Source organism: Oncorhynchus kisutch, linkage group LG23 (genome assembly GCF_002021735.2).
Source record: "Oncorhynchus kisutch isolate 150728-3 linkage group LG23, Okis_V2, whole genome shotgun sequence".
Classification (NCBI taxonomy): Eukaryota; Metazoa; Chordata; class Actinopteri; order Salmoniformes; family Salmonidae; genus Oncorhynchus; species Oncorhynchus kisutch.
This window is the reverse complement of record NC_034196.2, coordinates 11,812,304-11,831,058: the sequence shown is the minus strand read 5'-3', so window position 1 is coordinate 11,831,058 and position 18,755 is coordinate 11,812,304. Positions and strand designations below refer to the sequence as shown.

The 18,755-nt window shown below is 44.3% G+C and overlaps 1 protein-coding gene across 3 annotated transcripts in view; it reads right to left on the bottom strand.

Annotated features, from left to right (window-relative positions):
- The window catches only part of unc5cb (unc-5 netrin receptor Cb), a 202,612-nt gene that overhangs the window by 129,962 nt on the left and 53,895 nt on the right, over positions 1-18,755 (bottom strand). The window lies entirely within an intron of this gene.

Sequence of the window (18,755 nt, the reverse complement as noted above, 5' to 3'; positions counted from 1 at the left end):
GACGAAGCGGGAAAGGGCATATTGTCCAGCTATTACACACGGTGGCAATCTGAGTGGAATGGATGGTGATGATGATAATTATCAAGGCAAACAACAGTTAGACAGGACAATTACCCTGTCAACCCGCCATGTTCAATGTGTAATTCACTCAGTACAGGCAGACAGACAGACAGACAGACAAACAGACAAACAGACAAACAGACAGACAGACAGGGGAGCTACAGGAGAGAGCTACTTACTGAGTGTACACATAAAACAGACCCCTGCATGAAGACTGATAGACAGACACACATAATCAGGGTCACACACACACACGCGCCTGGCAGGTTTGTAGTTGAGGTACAAAGGGTCTCTCTCTCTCTCTCTCATAAAAGCAGGATGGCTGCTGGCCTGAAAAGCTGTTACCCTCTCCACTCAGCCCTCTGTCCCATCTCTTTCAGCTGAGACGAATACCTGCAGCCATCTATTAAAGCACCCAGATGAGATGTGATGGGAAAAGCGAGGATCAGGTTTTCCTGTACCATGTCACACCATGCCAGTGACAGCATAACACCCCTCATCACACATGGTTGTGGGCTAATGCAGGCTTAGGGGTGTGTCTGTGTGTGCGCGCGCGTGTGTGCGTGCGTGAGCGGGCGTGTGAAGAGGAATGGGGAGTGTGATGGCAGAATTAATGTGACAAGGCAGATGTAATGTAGAGTCATAAATCTTATCTTTGCCTCAGGATCATGAGGGAGGGGACAAGGGGTAACCCGTTAAAGGGAACACACACACACACACATACAGGAACCAAGCTACAAGCTTTATGATGCTGATAATAACCACAGCGTTAAAGCTGCTCCAGTCAGCTAATACGCATCGCTCCTCTACCGCGCCCTCAGGGTTATAGGGTCAGGCACACGGGCGTACGTGCTGAATCCCATTTACTCTACTGTGCCAAAACGGCTCATGTATTTAATATTACCGTAATGCAATGCTGTTTCACAAGCCTGACGCTGTTACGACATTTCAATGCCGTACTTAAAGACAGAGGCAGTGGAGTTAGACATGCTGAAGGAAGATATATCTGCTGGTTGACACACACACGCGCACAAGTGTGTTTACGTGCTTCCGGCTCAAGCATTAATGTACGTGTTAACTGGAAATTACTCCTGGTGCTATTGTTGTGGGAAGGAGAGATGGAGGGATGGAGAGCAGGAATAGGTGTGTGTGAGAGAGAGAGAGAGATACATTAGAGTCACACTATACACTAGCTATTGTCACCAGGGGACCTGCCACAGCCTGTGATTTTGCACTGTACCCCCCAGCCTCCACCCTCCCTACCACCTCTCTCCGTGGTGAAATAGGTCAACCAGTTATAATGGAAGGGCAATGAGGAGCAAGTGTCCCCCCCCCCCCCCCTCGCCCATCTCCCCATTCAGAGGAGAGGGAGTGACGGCCCCCTGCAGACACACAGACCTCAGAGAGCAAACCAAGACAGAGCCAGCCACAACACTCGCACACAGCCAGCCACAACACTCACACACAGCCAGCCACAACAGTAGTCTCATTATTAATCGGCACACAAATAGAAAACACAGATAGGATTGCATAGAAACCTGTACGTACGTAGAAACATATGCTAATTCACCCACACACCCACTGTATCTCTGCAAAAGCCCAAATGGGAAAATTTAAATTTAAAGACATTTAAATACTGGAGATGGGATGCATGCTCTGTGGGATTCGTGTAAGTGGGTGTTCTCGTTCAGTGTGTTGTGGATCTGTTGTACCTGGCTGATGGGAACAAATGGTTTGTGAATGCCCTGAGCAGAGAGGGAGGAAGGAGGAGGAAGAGGAGAACAAAGCCTGCTGAGAGAGCCTAAAGGTCTGGGAGTAGGAGGAAAAGAGAGAAGGGAGACAGAGAGAGAGAGAGAGAGAGAGAGAGAGAGAGAGAGAGAGAGAGAGAGAGAGAGGGAGAGGGAGACTAGAGGTTGGAGGAGGCGGCTCAGAGTAAACAGATGAGGAGGAGGGTTAAATGCTGCTGCTGCAGAGATGCCACTGTCACCACAGAGCGAGATAGAGAGGGGGGGGGGCAGACTATATCTGAGTGAGCATAGGAGTAAGAGAGAGCAAGTGCATCTCTTAAAAAACAAAGTGCACCAAAACACACACACACACTAGAAAATCAGCCCTGAATAAATACACTCCTTTAAACCTCTCCACTACATTGTTCCCCCCCAACCTCCTCTCACCTACTCTCTCTTTCTTCTATCTCTCTTTCTCCCTTTCCCTCACACTCCTCTCAGTTCGACCTTTCTCCAGTGGAAGAGGATCCTGGCCGCTCCCGCTCTTTCCCTCTCCCTCATGCATTAATGATCTGTGGTGATGAGAGTAGTGGAGAGGGCATCTTGTCAGGCCTGTCTGCCTCCCAGTCATCTGACCTCTCCCAAGGACAGAGCACCACAGGCCATACAGACAGGCTAAACAGGCCACAGATAGACATGGAGAGCTCCAGTCTGCAGGCTAACCCTTCTCATCTTCCATACCCTCTAACCATGACCTGGCAGATACCGATGGGGGCAGAAATGAGCCCACTGCGGAGGAGACAGACACCAGACAGTCACAAACACACCCAGAGTCTCTTATTCCATAAGCTGCTGTACACTCGATAGCTATAACACTCAACTCCCTTCAAAGGCTCTGTACATAGTCAATCAGGAAGTCCCCATGCTGATATGTCTATCGAGTTAGAGTACATTTCCCAACAGAGAAAGAGATAAAGAGAGAGAGCGCGAGAGAAAGAGAGAAAGAGAGAGAGCGAGAGCAAAACAGAGAAAGAGAGAAGAAAGAGGGAGAGAGAGAAAGAGAGATAGAGAAAGAGAGGAGAGAGATGAAGAGAGAGAAGCAAAGAGAGCTAGAGAGAGAGAGAAAGATAGAAGAAAGAGGGAGGGAGAGAGAAAGAGAGAGAGAAGGAGAGAAGAGCGAGAAAGAGAGCGAGAATAAGATGAGAGAGAGAGAGTGAGAGAGAGAGAGGGATGCAGCAGGAGACTAGTTCTGTGGCAGTTTCCTCTAGTTGAGGTAATGCTGGTTTTGAACTGCAGGATTGGCCCAAACTCCAACCTCATCCAATTCCCTGATTTCTCCTCTTCCTCACAAATTGTCCATCAGGCCATGCAGTTTAGTTCCCCCTACAATACAGACATGGTTGCCTCCACGGTGTCCTCTCACAATCACACTGGAGATTGGAGCATTTCTAGTTTCAATATTGAGGATGAAAGAAAATCAGGTAGCAGTATTGTCTCCAGTGGGATATTCGCTCTTCTTCAGTCCCTCGCGCTCTCTTGTTCTGAGCTGAAGCAAAGGCCTAGTCTTATCAGACGGTGTAGAGAGAGAATAAAGAATGAGAGAGAGGAGGAAAGGAATGCAGAGACTTTGTTAGATGAACAGAGCTAAGATAAACAGTACAGTATTACCTCCAATTACCTGGGAAATTCGATAGTACTTCAACTAATATGAGGTATAAGCATTTCATACAGAGACTGTAATATAGTCAACAGTTACTACCAGTCACTGGCTCTTTTACAGAGGCTTAATACATCAAGTGGGGATGTTATTCCTTTCATACCGTGAGTTCAGAAAACTAGAATTCCTAACAAACCAAATATATTGCCTTTGTTGTTTTAAGTATTTTGTTTGGTTTTGTGTCTAAAATGTCTCCACATCTTTTGAGCCTTACTGGGATAAAAAATACTTTGGTTTTCCTTGGAATAAAACCGGAATTGTAATAATGTATCTCTTTGGAGTGAGTGTCTCTCCCTGTCACCTGCCGGGACAGATTTCCCAGAAGCCTCCTGTGATGCGTCCTGACAGCTGCAGAGAGAGATCTGTGCAGGATGAAAAGACTTCTCCCCTCTCCTCCCTGCTCCCTCCATCACAGCAGCACAGCGTTCCACAGTGCTCCATACCCAAATATTTGACTTTGCCTGTGATCCAGAGGCCTTTAAGGCTTCTAGCCCACTGATCTCTGCTTTCAAAGTGGGTGTTTAAAACACGTCTGACAGAGCAAGCAGCATCCCTAGTAAACTTGGGAGGGAAAGAGGGAGAGATGAAAGGAATGAGGGAGCACAAGAGAGAGAGAGAGAAAGCGAGAGAGAAAAAGAGAAAAAGTGAGAGAGAAAGACTATAGAGATACACTGTAGGTAGACAGAGACAGAGAGAGAGAGAGAGAAAAAGAGAGAAAAAGAGAGAGAAAGAGAGAAAGACTATAGAGATACACTGTAGGTAGACAGAGAGAGAGAGAGAGACTAAAGAGATATATTGTAGAGAGAGAGAGAGAGAGAGAGAGAGAGAGAGAGAGACGAGTTAAGATAAGAGGCATTGACGTTATCTTTCATATCATCAAAAACAGAATTATTGTTTGTCTGCTTGGGAAATGATTTGACATGGTACTGTAGGTTCTAATGTCATCTCATTGTTGTCTTCAGATGTTTTTACAACATTATAGATAAAACAGACGTTCAGAGGTGAAAAGGCATCAGATATGACAATGACATCAGATACCTTGGTGTCTGATGTAAATGCGTCCACATTTACCAGCCAAAATAGTTCCAAAATCCATATATTAGGTTTTGTTCGTTTTGGACTTCGGTTAGTTCTTTTTGGGCTGTTCAGGAACACGTAGTTTGTTTTTGGACACAAGCCGAAGTTCAGAGCCGAAGTCTACGCCCCTTCATCGGTGATTGGCCAACAGTAGGGATTCTTCAATCAAGTCTTTGTTGTCATTCAACGAGAGACAACTCGTTTTCATGACCATTTTATCACAGAGAAATACTGCACCAAACATCTTAGTTGGATGTAAAATGTATCTCAGCAATTAATGACATATTTCTTGAATTATCTTAAATTGATTCTGACTATTTTGAGGAAGTGCTGGCTATGGCGACTCAAAATGGACAAACAGTACTATTTTGAGGAAGTACTGGGTATGGCAACTCAAAATGGACAAACAGTACTATTTTGAGGAAGTACTGGGTATGGCAACTCAATATGGACAAACAGTACTATTTTGAGGAAGTGCTGGCTATGGCGACTCAAAATGGACAAACAGTACTATTTTGAGGAAGTACTGGGTATGGCAACTCAAAATGGACAAACAGTACTATTTTGAGGTAGTACTGGGTATGGCGACTCAAAATGGACAAACAGTACTATTTTGAGGAAGTGCTGGCTATGGCAACTCAAAATGGACAAACAGTACTATTGCCGCTTTTTTCTCTTCTCGTATTTCAAGCAAAGGTCTTTTAAGGAAGTATGCGGCCAGCCAAACTGAAGCATGCTGACGCCTTTAATGTCCCTTTGAACACTCCTACACACACACACACACACACACACACACACACACACACACACACACACACACACTCATAGAGAAGTAATTTTGACAATTGACAAGTGTGAAGATACAAATAACCTTTAAAAACAGTTGTAGAACCCGGAGAAGTGTATCCTCCTAAAACCCCAAAATGAATGCATACAAATGGTTTCAGTCTTATTCAGTCTTTGTCAGTATTGTGGGATTGATGCATGTACCAGAGAGGGGTGCTGGTCACCAGATGAGCCCCCTCTCCTCAACCAATGATTATTACACCAACCAATGATGGAGACTACGTCACAGCACCATCAACTCCAACTCACCCATTACACTCCACACACATGTACGAATACACACACACGCTTCAAAATGTTATACATCCCCCCTCCCTCTATGAAATGCGTGCCCTGATGTCTTATATGAGTGACAGACAGGGGCAGGGAAATGCACTGTGTGCATGACAGGGGGGTAAACACTGGGGCAAGAGAGAGGGGGCGAGAACAACGACAATATGACAAGAGATAGGAGGAGAAAGAGAGAGAGCGAGAAAGAGAAAGGGAGAGAGAAAAAGGAAGAGAAACACAGAGAGAGAGAGAGACTTCTTCACAGGCTGGTGGTTTCAGCCAGCACCATCAACCCCCACGTCCTCACCAGACTGTCTTCTCCCCAACATCCCTCTCTCCCCTCCTTTCTCCAGCCCTCCCTGGGCCAGACAGCTGTGATTAATGGTGTGTCTGCTGAGGCGGGGTCCACCACTCCTGACTACACTAAACATTATCATAACTTTTCAGCTCTTATCGGAGCAGAGAGAATATTGGGAGCCCCGGGGACAAGATTTATGTCCAGTGGCTTGCCAACCATTCAACCTGCACCACCACAACCTAACAGCCTATTTCCATTTAACTGCAGCACTTTAAAACTAGTGTGTTTAAAAAATGGCTCCTGAGGGGGGAAACATGGCCGACAGTGGATTCAGATTAGTAACAATAGTGGAGGAATGACACTGATGAAATGACACTGATGAAATGACACTGCCTACTGTCATATTACCCCCTCATAAGGAAATCATTCACACCATGTTGAAACTACAAGGTAACACTGTGTTCCATTCCCATTCTAACCTATACAGGCAATACTCTGCCTCAATGTAAACCCCACCACACAGCGGTGGTATTCTATTTTACGGCTGTATTTTACTAATGTGTTTTTAATACATGTAATATTCTTGATTCAATATGTGCCGTGCCACGTGTCAACAGCAGCATCGTAATAAAAGGCAATATAACAGGAGAGTTTCACACTGTCTTCATATCATCCGTTCCCCCAGGAGCCATGAGTGTTTATATTACTGTACATTACCCTCTCTCTGCTGTCATTATCTCCTACACACAGGGATGAGTGGCTCCCCGCCCTCCCAACCACCACTAACGCCTTATTCTCTCACATAGGAGGAGGAGGGGACTGAGGCTGCATAGACTTTGTACAGTATGATATACACACTGGAGAAACACCCATTCCCATACCCACATACTCATGGGAGCACACACACATATAGGCAACCCCCTTATATAAGAGCCATCCACATCCATGCAACCACCCCACATGAACGCCCCACACACATTAGACCCATTCCTTTTTCAGAGCGTGATGGCGATGAACGTGTGAGCCGCTTGGAGCTCTGGAGTGTCACGCCGTAAAAATGCAATTTGGCTGCAGACGGTTCGCTGGAGATTTGGGCTGGGCTGTGGGGTTCTGCTGGGGGGTGGGGGGGGGGGGGCGGGGGTGGCTGTAATCAGGGGAGGGTGAGAGGGGCTGCAGCGCTTAAGGGCACTATACCCTAACTGCCTCCTCGTCTCCCATGGGCAACGCTTTCACATTACAACAGAGAGAGGGGAGGGGGGCTAGAGAGAGGAGGGAGGGAGAGAGAGAGGAGGGAGAGAGAGAGAGGAGAGAGAGAGAGAGGGGGGCTAGAGAGAGGAGGGAGAGAGAGAGGAGGGAGAGAGAGGGGAGGGAGAGAGAGAGGGGGGGAGAGAGAGAGGGGGGAGAGAGAGGGGGGAGAGAGAGGAGGGAGAGAGAGAGGGGGGAGAGAGAGAGGGGGGAGAGAGAGGGGAGGGGGGCTAGAGAGAGGAGAGAGGGGGAAGAGAGAGAGGGGGGAGAGAGAGGGGGGGGGCTAGAGAGAGGAGGAAGAGAGAGGGGGGAGAGAGAGAGGAGGGGGGCTAGAGAGAGGAGGGAGAGAGAGAGGGGGAAGAGAGAGAGGGGGGAGAGAGGGGAGGGGGGCTAGAGAGAGGAGGGAGAGAGAGCGGGGGGAGAGAGAGGGGAGGGGGGCTAGAGAGAGGAGGGAGAGAGAGAGGTGTAGATGGATGGAAAGTGTGATGGGGAAAGTAGAGGAAGAAGACAAAGGCGAAGGAGACTCCCTCTCAAGACACAAGCCATATAAATCCATAACCTAACCCATTGAAACCCATTCCACTCTGCCATCAGTGGAATTGATCAAGAAAGCCAGTGGTTATACGTTACAGAATATGCATTCAGTATTAAACAGCTCCATTCAGCTTCTATTTATGACGTATATTTCTGAACCATGTACCGTACATTTCTGTTCCTGTACATTTCCATGTGTGTTGTGGCTGCCAGGCAATGTGCATTTGTGGCGTTGCTAGCGTAGCTACATCACCTCAGGGCCCTGCTGCCACCCAGCATAGTGCAGTCCTTGCCAGGGGCCATTAAGGCTCCACATACCCCTTAGCCACAGAGAGCTCCTGATGTGATGACTTTCTGCTGGAAAGAGAGTGGAGTCCTCCAGTCACTTCCAAAAGCACAGCCCGAGTGCCACTGCAATCTGTTGTGACAAAGTGGCCCAAACTTGACAAATTGCTTTTTGTGAAGAGGGTACATGCACTTATTCATAGTCGTGTATACATATATATATATATATATATATATATATATATATATATATATATATATATATATATACATACATACACACACACACACACTTTTTTTTAAAGAAGAGAAGAAAACACAAAATCACAGCTGTTGTTGTCTTTGCTGAAGTAAAGCGACTTAAAGTTCTCTTTAACAAGCAGACTAGAATCAGGGGTGATTCATCCACCTCTTAGTGGCCACGCCTCTTGTTTTGTTTTCTTGAGATTGAAGGAGGAGATAAACCAAAGTGTCGTGACCTGAATCAACATTGAGGCCTTTTGATATTAAACTGAACCAGATGTACAGATGACCTCCATCTATGTTCACCCAATATCAGCCCATACAGAAGGCCACCAGGTGTCCACCAACCTCTGAGGACATAAAACATTTTACAGCTAGCTAAAAGGTCATGACCCCATTGAAACCCCTGAGGCTACATCAGACAGACAGGGGTCAACTAATGAAGCATGCAGGAAGACTTTACCTCCAATCAACCCCTGTTGACCCTCCTCTTGCTCACTTCGATACACGTCTCTATTCTACATTTTCTATCTAGTTGCTAAGGGTTGTAGACCAAAGTGCAGACCAGGTGCTCTATAATATTTCCTGTGATTCATCCATGCACACATCCTCCATTTTCCAAATGTTTTCTCTGGTGAAGTGAGTCTGGTATGCATTATGAATGGCCTGCTTATAGTATTCTCCAAAAGCATCCAGCCCGCTTTTGACGAAGGAAAGGCACTGTGCTCACTCAACGTGCATCATCAGCACACAACTTTGTTTTTCTTTCTCAGTTCAGGCAGTTCGACTCCAGTAGTGATAATTACACGTCTGATTGTACTGCTCATCCCTCCTCTCTCATCCCTCCTTCCTCTCATCCCTCCTTCCTCTCTGACTCCATCTCTCTCCAGCTCTCCACTAAGCTCATCAGGCACATCTGTTTGCAGCACCACCGAACAAGGAGCACATTAACAAACAAACAGACAACAATTAGTCTCCTTTTGAAGCCTTCCATGTGCTCCATTAGGGGAATGCCGGGATGGGATTGGATGATCAGAGTAGGGCTGGGCGATATGGCCAAAATGTCATATCACAGTATTTTTCAAGTTTTCTGACAGTATTTAATGTTTTGAATAATAAGAGTTGTTAATGTGCTTTATGAGTGGTGTGTGACTCAACAGTGGCAACACATACATTCTAAGTTATTTTAATGGGTCTTCATTCAAATGGTTTTATACTGTTCAATTCAACTTCAAACCCAAACTGTTTTCTACATTTCCAATTTCTGAATATCCTGCACTCATTTGAGATCGTTTCCACACTGCCACGTAGGGCTGCACAATATGCGCAAAAAATCTAGGCCTGATTTTAACCAAATGTTGCAATTGTGATTAGATCAAAACACTTAGGTGAACTGTTGGAATCATGGAAATAGAATAATCATTCTAATTCTATAATTAGAATATAAAAAATAGTGAGCACTTTGAATACACTGTTGTTTGACATGACAACCAATTAAGATGCCAGGGAGGAGTAATACTCTACTGCCAGGGAGGAGTAATACTATACTCTACTCTACTCAGCAAACTGGATGCAGTTTATCACAGTGTCATCCGTTTTGTTACTAAAGCACCTTATACCACCCACCACTGCGACCTGTATGCTCTAGTCGGCTGGCCCTCACTACATATTCGTCGCCAGACCCACTGGCTCCAGGTCATCTACAAGTCCATGCTAGGTAAAGCTCCGCCTTATCTCAGTTCACTGGTCACGATGGCAACACCCACCCACCCGTAGCACGCGCTCCAGCAGGTGTATCGCACTGATCATCCCTAAAGCCAACACCTCATTTGGCCGCCTTTCCTTCCAGTTCTCTGCTGCCTGTGACTGGAACGAATTGCAAAAATCGCTGAAGTTGGAGACTTTTATCTCCCTCACCAACTTTAAACATCTGCTATCTGAGCAGCTAACCGATCGCTGCAGCTGTACATAGTCCATCGGTAAATAGCCCACCCAATTTACCTACCTCATCCCCATACTGTTTTTATTTATTTACTTTTCTGCTCTTTTGCACACCAGTATCTCTACCTGCACATGATCATTTATCACTCCAGTGTTAATCTGCTAAATTGTAATTATTCGCCTACCTCCTCATGCCTTTTGCACACAATGTAAATAGACTCTTTTTTTTCTTTTTTCTACTGTTATTGACTTGTTGTGTAACTCTGTTGTTGTCTGTTCACACTGCTATGCTTTATCTTGGCCAGGTCGCAGTTGTAAATGAGAACTTGTTCTCAACTAGCCTACCTGGTTAAATAAAGGTGAAATACTATTTAAAAAATTTATATATATTTTTGATTTATGTTTATTAGCTAGCTAGCTAGCCAGCTAACTAGTGATTAGTGTTAGCGGCTAACGCAAGCTAGCGATTAGCTTTAGCGGCAAACACGATTTAGCCACAACTTGCTAAGAAAAGATAAAATAGCTGTTTGCAAATGTAAGAAACAAACGAATAGCGCTTGAAATGTTTTATTAAGAAGCACAACGGAAACAGCATCCTTGTCGTCAACATTGTTGCATCACCATGCAAACTGAGCGCAAGTGTCTTGTGGTCGAACAACAACTCCTTGAGTGACAGGGGGCGGGGCTACGTCTGTTTGGAAAGCAGCAAGGAGAGAGAGCAGAGAGAGAAGACTCAAATAGTGTTTTTTTGTATCACATAAACAAAAACCAAACAATCAAATACCGGTATGCGAAGGTAAAGTAAAAACCCGGTCCTTTCATCAATACCGGTATATAGTAATATATGGTCCTAGATCAGAGGACTTGTAGGGAGCACTACTCTGCCATCCTACAGAGCAGAGCCAGCATGCAGTCTTTACACCACTTACACCACTTACCTTCTACAGGATTATGACGGGAATGGACACTCAAAGTTAATGACTGGTGCTGAAGACACCAAGGATAATGAAGTCTGAGGATTGTAGTTGCTGTGTTATATTTGTTTGATGGATTTTCAGACATTTATTTCATTTACAAATCTAATTGAATTTAATTCGTTCATGGTGGAATTTTATCCCCCCGTTGCCACAGCGACAGACGTGAAGAATGTGAGCTGATCCAGAGCTGTCAGTCACGCTGCATTAGAGGGGGTCAAGACACAGCTGGGGGTCAGAGGTTAACCCCATTACGAGCTGGGGCTCCTCTCTTTCACCTCTCCGTCTGTCTGTCACAGTCCGTCTTCTCCTCTCAGGGTCCTAAATGAACTTTTGGGTTTGACAACCAATAATGGCCTTGGTTATAAGCAGAGTTTAAAACCCTCAGCCAGACCCTGGTCTTACCATAACTTCCTCTTGAAACACAAGCATAGCTCTGACTCTAGGCTTCCCCCTTTCAATATCCCTGGTGAGCATAACAATTAACTCTGAATTCCCTCCTGTCTTTTCTTTCCCAATACTCAACTATTCCCAATACCAACAGACTCCTGAACAGCTTTTATCCCCAATCCATGAGTGCTAAATAGCTAGAAAAAAGGCTATACGGACTATCTGACTTGACACAATTTTATTTGTATTCTTGCACTGTCTCGATGTACTCTCACAGGACTCTACACACTGACACTCCAACACACACACACACACACATACACACTTAATTTGCTCACACACATAACACACACAGACATTTATACTGACTCTACACACACGCACACACACACACTCACATACAATCATAATTTACGCTGCTGCTACTCTGTCTATCATATATCCTGATGCCTTGTCACCTTACCCCTATACATATCTACAGTTGAAGTCGGAAGATTAAATACACTTAGGTTGGAGTCATTACAACTCGTTGTTAACAAATTTCCTGTTAACAAACTATAGTTTGGCAAGTCGGTTAGGACACCTAATTTGTGCATGACACAAGTAATTTTCCCAACTGTATCACAATTCCAGTGGGTCAGAAGTTTACATAAACTAAGTTCACTGTGCCTTTAAACAGCTTCGAATATTCCAGAAAATTATGTCATGGCTTTAGAAGCTTCTTGACATAATTTGAGTCAATTGGAGGTGTACCTGTGGATGTATTTCAAGGCCTACCTTCAACCTCAGTGCCTCTTTGCTTGACATCATGGGAAAATCAAAAGAAATCAGCCAAGAACTCAGAAAAATAATTGCAGACCGCCACAAGTCTGATTCATCCTTGGGAGCAATTTCCAAGCGCCTGAAGGTACCACGTTCATCTATACAAACAATAGAATGCAAGTATTAACACCATGGGACCACGCAGCCGTCATACCGCTCAGGAAGGAGACACATTCTGTCTCCTGGAGATGAACATACTTTGGTGCGAAAAGTGAAAATCAATCCCAGAACAACAGCAAAGGACCTTGTGAAGATGCTGGAGGAAACAGGTACAAAACTATCTATATCCACAGTAAAAACGAGTCCTATATCGTCATAACCTGAAAGGCCGCTCAGCAAGGAAGAAGCCACTGCTCCAAAACCGCCATAAAAAAGCCAGACTACGGTCGGCAACTGCACATGGGGACAAAGATTGTACTTTTTGGAGAAATGTCCTCTGGTCTGATGAAACAAAAATAGAACTGTTTGGCCATAATGACCATCGTTATGTTTGGAGGGAAAAGGGGGAGGCTTGCAAGCCAAAGAACACTATCCCAACCATGAAGCACGGGGGTGGCAGCATCATGTTATGGGGGTGTTTTGCTGCAGGAGGGCCTGGTGCACTTCAAAAAATAGATGGCATCATGAGGATGGAAAATTATGGGGATATATTGAAACAACATCTCAAGACATCAGTCAGGAAGTTAAAGCTTGGTCGCAATGGGTCTTCCAAATGGACAATGACCACAAGCATACTTCCAAAGCTGTGGCAAAATGGATTAAGGACAACAAAGTCAAGGTATTGGAGCGGCCATCGCAAAGCCCTGACCTCAATCCTATAGAACATTTGTGGACAGAACTGAAAAAGCGTGTGCGCCCATTCACCCAACTTATTGTGGGAAGCTTGTGGAAGGCTACCCTAAGTTTTTTTTGTGTTTCGTGGTATCCAATTGTTTTAGTAGCTACTATCTTGTCTCATCGCTACAACTCCCTTACGGGCTCGGGAGAGACAAAGGTTGAAAGTCATGCGTCCTCCGATACACAACCCAACCAAGCCGCACTGCTTCTTAAGCATCCAACCCGGAAGCCAGCCGCACCAATGTGTCAGAGGAAACACCATGCACCTGGCAACCTTGGTTAGCGTGCACTGCGCCCGGCCCGCCACAGGAGTCGCTGGTGCACGATGAGACAAGGATATCCCTACCGGCCAAACCCTCCCTAACCCGGGCGACGCTAGGCCAATTGTGCGTCGCCCCACGGACTTCCCGGTCGGGGCCGGTTACGACAGAGCCTGGGCGCGAACCCAGAGTCTCTGGTGGCACAGCTGGCAGTACAGTACCCTTAACCACTGTGCCACCCGGGAGGCCTGTTTGATCTAAATTAAACAATTTAAAGGCAATGCTACCAAATACTAATTGAGTTTATGTAAACTTCTGACGCACTGGGAATGTGATGAAAGAAATAAAAGCTGAAATAAATCATTCTCTACTATTATTCTGACATTTCACATTCTTAAAATAAAGTGGTGATCCTAACTGACCTAAAACAGGGAATTTTTACTGGGATTAAATGTCAGGAATTGTGAAAAACTGAGTTTAAATGTATTTGGCTAAGGTGTATGTTAACTTTCGACTTCAACTGTACCTCCATCACTCCAGTATCCCTGCACATTGTAAAGATGGTACTGGAACTTCTTCATATATCTTTTTTTTTTCTCCTGTGCTTTTGTTCGACCATATGTTATTTTTAGTGCTACATTGATATTGATTACTGCATTGATGGTTTAGAACAAGAAATGCGTTTCAGTGCACGTGACATAAAACTTGAAACTTTCCTCTCATCCCCCTGCACTCTCTTTTCCTTCACTCCCCTCCCTCGCGTTCCCCATTCTCCACTCCTCCTCTCCTTCTATCCTCTGCTCATTATTTAATTTTTGATGAGAGGGGGGACTGGGAGTACTAACCCCAGTGCACTCACAGGCCCAAGCCTGGCCTGCTTTAATATTTCATGGAGATGTGCAATAACACCAAACACACACACAGAGAGACACACACACACACAGAAGCACACACACAAGCACACTGCCTGTGGGCGTACTGTAGCGCTGAGAGGTGGCGGGGAGAGCAGGTGTCGTTGGCGAATGCTAATTGAACTTGTCCATGGGTCAGTAAGCCTTCCTGTTCCCCCCGAACCGTCGTGAACAGATACTTCCTGCCGGCCTGGGAGAGGGGCTGTTAGAAGGGCTCTACGGCTGTATGGCTGGGGGCATCCATTTCCCTCTCTAGTACCAAGCCTCTTCATAGGTATTACTGTATTAGTAGTTATGGGAGAGATGGAGCCTCTGAGCCCCATGATGAGTAGGATTACATAGAGCTGTCAATCATTGACTGCTATCATCTAACAGCAGGCCAAAGAGATGGAGGATGACTCAGGGATTTTCTCATGCAACAGTCTTATTCAAATCAACTTCCTTCACAATCACCTGGCTGAGGCAAAACAAGTCCATTACTTCCACAGTCACATGATCTGGAGGCCTGAATATCTTCTCAGCATGTTTTGATTCATTCTATTTCAATACTACATGACCCGTCGTTGTGCCCTTCCACATGTACATCCCTACAGTCTACCAGTCCTATCAATCTCTATTCTCCCATTATGGATGGAGAGGCAGAATGATCCTGACACCCTCGTTATAATATAAATGAGAATATGTGTGTGATAGGCAATAACACACACGGTGTTAGGCCTCATTCAGTTTGTAGATGAGATTATGCAGGTACAGCGAGGTCATGTAAGCCAATCCCCTCGGCCCATTACAACAGCGCTCATGCATCTCTCATCATTATAGCACCCCTCCCATTATGTAAGCCCTCCTTCCCTCCTCCAGGTGTGTGCGGTCTGCCTGGTGCCTGGCCCATGTATCATTCATACGGTTATAGTGCATCTATTTGTTTTACGCCGTCTCAATGGCATTAATGGCGCCATTTTATCTAGCTAGCAGCTACAGGGCCTTTACAAAATATTCACACCCCTTGACTTATTCCACATTTTTTTGCCTTAAATGTAAAAAGAAATCGGTCTCTTATCTCCACACAATACCCCATAATTTGTTTTCTGGATTTTTTCTCTCGAATTTATTGAAAATGAAATATTCCATTTAGATAAGAATTCACTGCCCTGAGTCCATATTTTGTAGAAGCACCTTTGGCAGTGATTACAGCTGTAAGTCTTTCTGGGTAAATCTCTACGAGTTTTCTACACACTCTACTGGATTGTGAAACATTTGCCTAGTACTCTTTTCAAAATTCTTCAAACTCCGTCAAATTGGTTGTTGATCATTTATTGACAACCATTTTCAGGTCTTGCCATAGATTTTCAAGCAGCTTTAAGTCAAAACTGTAACTCGGCCACTCAGGAACCTTCACTATCTTCTTGGAAAGCAACTCCAGTGTAGATTTGGCCTTGTGTTTTCGGTTATTCTCCTGCTGAAAGGTGAATTCAAATCCCAGTGACTGAACCAGGTTTTCCTCAAGAATTTTGCCTGTACTTAGATCCATTCCATTCCATTATTTTTTTTATCCTGAAATAATCTCCAGTCCTTAACCTATGACAAACAGTTGAAGTCGGAAGTTTACATACAATTTAGCCAACTACATTCAAACTCAGTTTGTATAATTCCTGACATTTAATCCTAGTAAAAATTCCCTGTCTTAGGTCAGTTAGGATCACCACTTTATTTTAAGAATGTGAAATGTCAGGATAATAGTAGCGAGAATGATTTATTTCAGCTTTTATTTATTTCATTACATTTCCAGTGCGTCAGAAGTTTACATACACTCAACTAGTATTTGGTAGCATTGCCTTGAAACTGCCTTGAAAATGTTTGGGTAGCCTTCCACAATCTTCCTACAATAAGTTGGGTGAATTTAGACCCATTCCTCCTGACAGAGCTGGTGTAACTGAGTCAGGTTTGTAGGCCTCCTTGGTCGCACATGCTTTTTCAGTTCTGTCCACATATTTTCTATATGATTGAGGTCAGGGCTTTGTGATGGCCACTCTAATACCTTAAATTTGTTGTCCTTAAGCCATTGTGCCACAACTTTGGAAGTATACTTGGGGTCATTGTCCATTTGGAAGACTCATTTGCGAACAAAGTTGAACTTCCAGACTGATGTCTTGAGATGTTGCTTCAATAAATCCACATACTTTTCCATCCTCATGATACCATCTATTTTGTGAAGTGCACCAGTCCCTCCTGCAGCAAAGCTCCCCCACAACATGATGATGCTACCCCCATGCTTCATGGTTGGGATGGTGTTCTTCGGCTTGCAAGCCTGCCCCTTTTTCCTCCAAACATAACGATGGTCATTATGGCCAAACAGTTCTATTTTTGTTTCATCAGACCAGAGGACATTTCTCCAAAAAGTATGATCTTTGTCCCCATGTGCAATTGCAAACCATAGTCTGGCTTTTTATGGCGGTTTTGAAGCAGTGGCTTCTTCCTTGCCGAGCGGCCTTTAAGGTTATGTCGATATAGGACTCGTTTTACTGTGGATATAGATACTTTTGTACCTATTTCCTCCAGCATCTTCACAAGGTCCTTTGCTGTTGTTCTTGGATTGATTTGCACTTTTCGTACCAAAGTACATTAATCTCCAGGAGACAGAACGCGTCTCCTTCCTGAGCGGTATGACGGCTGCGTGGTCCCATGGTGTTTATATTTGCATACTATTGTTTGTACAGATGAACGCGGTACCTTCAGGCATTTGGAAATTGCTCCCAAGGATGACCCAGACTGTGGAGGTCTACAATTCTTTTTCTGAGGTCTTGGCTGATTTCTTTTGATTTTCCCATTTTCCAAGCTGTTTAAAGGCGTAGTTGTCACACCCTGGTCTAAGTATTTTGTGATTTTCTTCATGTATTGGGTCAGGCCAGGGTGTGGCATGGAGTTTTTGTATTGTGGTGTGTTTTGTCTTGGGGTTTTGGTGTGTAGGTTTTTGGGATTGTAGCTAGTGGGGTTATCTAGCAAGGTCTATGGCTGTCTGGAGTGGTTCTCAATTAGAGGCAGGTGCTTATCGTTGTCTCTGATTGGGAACCATATTTAGGCAGCCATATTCTTTGAGTTTGTCGTGGGTGATTGTCCTTAGTGTCCTATGTGTACTCTCTGTTAGTTTGGACCAGATAGGCTGTTTCGGTTTCGTTTATTGTTTTTGTACGTTCGTGTTTCTTTGTTGTATTAAACATGGATCGCAATCGACACGCTGCAGTTTGGTCCGACTCTCCTTCATCACCACTAGAAAACCGTAACAGTAGTCAACTTAGTGTATGTAAACTTCTGACCCACTGGAATTGTGATACAGTGAATTATAAGTGAAATAATCTGTCTGTAAACAATTATTGTTAGATAAATTACTTGTGTCACGCACACAGTAGATGTCCTAACCGACCTGCCAAAACTATAGTTTGTTAACAAGAAATGTGTGGAGTGGTTGAAAAATGAGTTCTAATGACTCCAACCTAAGTGTATGTAAACTTCCGACTTCAACTGTAACTCAGCCACCACTATGCTTGAAAGTATAGAGAGTGGTACTCAGTAATACATTGTATTGGATTTGTATTGGATTTGCCCAAACATAACATTTATATTTGTATTCAGGACAAAAAGTTTATTGTTTCATTACATTAGTGTCTTGCTGCAAACAGGATGTATGCTTTGGAATATCTTTATTCTGTACAGGCTTCTTTCTTTTCATTCTGTCAGTTAGTATTGTGGAGTAACTACACTGAACAAAAATATAAACGCAAAATAACACAATTGTTAAGATTACAATTTATAAAGAAATCAGTCAATTGAAATACATTCACTAGGCCCTAATTTTACATGACTGGGAATACAGATATGAATCTGTTGGTAACAGATACCTTAAAAAAAAAAAAAGTTAGGGCCGTGAAACAGAAAACCAGTCAGTATCTGGTGGGAACTGGAACACGCTGTCATACACGTCAATCGAGAACATCCCAACTATGCTCAACGGGTGACATGTTTGGTGAGTATGCAGGCCATGGATGAACTGGGACATTTTCAGTGTGCAGGAATTGTGTACAGATTAGAGGTCAACCGATTAATCGGAATGGCCGATTAATTAGGTCCGATTTAAAGTTTTCATAACAATCGGAAATCTGTATTTTTGGACACCAATTTGGCAATTTTTTGTTGTTTTTTACACCTTTATTTAATCTTTATTTCACTAGGCAAGTCAGTTAATTAATTAAGAACACATTCTTATTTTCAATGACGGCCTAGGAACGGTTGGTTAACTGCCTCGTTCAGGGGCAGAATGACAGAT